Raw genomic sequence first — 2,500 nt, forward strand, 5'->3', positions numbered from 1 at the left:
CACTAGAGGGTGCCAGGCCCGTATAACGTTAATGATTACTAGATGGTGTTTCCAAAGAGTCGTGTTGCTTGATAGTGCAGCACTAAGTGGGTGGTAAACTCCATCTAAAACTAAATATAACCATGAGACCGATAGTAAACAAGTACCTTGAGGGAAAGTTGAAAAGAACTCTGAATAGAGAGTTAAATAGTACGTGAAACTGCTTAGAGGTTAAGCCCGATGAACCTGAATATCCGTTATGGAAAATTCATCATTAGAATTGTAATGTTTAAAAAATATTATAATAATAGTGTGCATTTTTTCCATATAAGGACATTGTAATCTATTAGCATATTAATTTATCATACATTTATGTCATTTTGTTTGTTTCAATTAAAGTGCTTGCATTTTAACATGAAATAAAAGTTGTAATATTGATAAAGTGCTGATAGATTTATAAGATTACAGTGCGTTAATTTTTCGGAATTATATAATGGCATGATTATCATTGATTTTTATGTTTATTATATGCACTTGTATGATTAACAATGCGAAAGATTCAGGATACCTTCGGGACCCGTCTTGAAACACGGACCAAGGAGTCTAATATATGTGCAAGTTATTGGGATATAAACCTAATAGCGTAATTAACTTGACTAATAATGGGATTAGTTTTTTAACTATTTATAGTTAATTAACACAATCCCGGGGCGTTCTATATAGTTATGTATAATGATATTTATATTATTTATGCCTCTAACTAGAACGTACCTTGAGCATATATGCTGTGACCCGAAAGATGGTGAACTATACTTGATGAGGTTGAAGTCAGAGGAAACCCTGATGGAAGACCGAAACAGTTCTGACGTGCAAATCGATTGTCAGAATTGGAAAGAATAATGAAATGGGGAAAGAATAATGAAGTTATTTGATTGTATTATTAAATTAGTAAATTATAATATATAGGTTGGTGATAGCCCTTGGTAAAAATGTCAGTTTTATAGAATTGGTGTCAAAAAACCTATATAGTGGAGTGGTGTCGCGCAAGGCAAGTCATATGAAAAAAAAAATTAAAAAGCAATTTCATATAGTTATGGAGTGTTGCCTTGCCGGCTAGGTTATTTATATGAAATGAGTAAAGAATAATGAAGTTATATGATTGTATTATTAAATTAGTACATGATAATATAAAGGTTGGTGGTAGCCTTTGGTTAAAATGTCAGATTTATAGAATTGGTGTCAAAAAACCTATATAGTGGAGTGGTGTCGCGCAAGGCAAGTCATATGAAAAAAAAATTTAAAAAGTAATTTCATATGATTGTGGAGTGTTGCCTTGCCGGCATAGATTATATATGTATGGGGCAAAGAATAATGAAGTTATATGAATGTATTATTAAATTAGTACATGATAATATAAAGGTTGGTGGTAGCCTTTGGTAAAAATGTCAGATTTATAGAATCGGTGTCAAAAAACCTATATAGTGGAGTGGTGTCGCGCAAGGCAAGTCATATGAAAAAAAAATTTAAAAAGTTATTTCATATGATTGTGGAGTGTTGCCTTGCCGGCATAGATTATATATGTATGGGGCAAAGAATAATGAAGTTATATGAATGTATTATTAAATTAGTACATGATAATATAAAGGTTGGTGGTAGCCTTTGGTAAAAATGTCAGATTTATAGAATCGGTGTCAAAAAACCTATATAGTGGAGTGGTGTCGCGCAAGGCAAGTCATATGAAAAAAAAATTTAAAAAGTAATTTCATATGATTGTGGAGTGTTGCCTTGCCGGCATAGATTATATATGTATGGGGCAAAGAATAATGAAGTTATATGAATGTATTATTAAATTAGTACATGATAATATAAAGGTTGGTGGTAGCCTTTGGTAAAAATGTCAGATTTATAGAATCGGTGTCAAAAAACCTATATAGTGGAGTGGTGTCGCGCAAGGCAAGTCATATGAAAAAAAAATTTAAAAAGTAATTTCATATGATTGTGGAGTGTTGCCTTGCCGGCATAGATTATATATGTATGGGGCAAAGAATAATGAAGTTATATGATTGTATTATTAAATTAGTACATGATAATATAAAGGTTGGTGGTAGCCTTTGGTAAAAATGTCAGATTTATAGAATCGGTGTCAAAAAACCTATATAGTGGAGTGGTGTCGCGCAAGGCAAGTCATATGAAAAAAAAATTTAAAAAGTAATTTCATATGATTGTGGAGTGTTGCCTTGCCGGCATAGATTATATATGTATGGGGCAAAGAATAATGAAGTTATATGAATGTATTATTAAATTAGTACATGATAATATAAAGGTTGGTGGTAGCCTTTGGTAAAAATGTCAGATTTATAGAATCGGTGTCAAAAAACCTATATAGTGGAGTGGTGTCGCGCAAGGCAAGTCATATGAAAAAAAAATTTAAAAAGTAATTTCATATGATTGTGGAGTGTTGCCTTGCCGGCATAGATTATATATGTATGGGGCAAAGAATAATGAAGTTATATGATTGTAT

The sequence above is a fragment of the Drosophila hydei genome, unplaced genomic scaffold, assembly GCF_003285905.1.
Source record: "Drosophila hydei strain 15085-1641.00,03,60 unplaced genomic scaffold, DhydRS2 tig00008158-arrow-arrow-pilon, whole genome shotgun sequence".
Lineage (NCBI taxonomy): Eukaryota > Metazoa > Arthropoda > Insecta > Diptera > Drosophilidae > Drosophila > Drosophila hydei.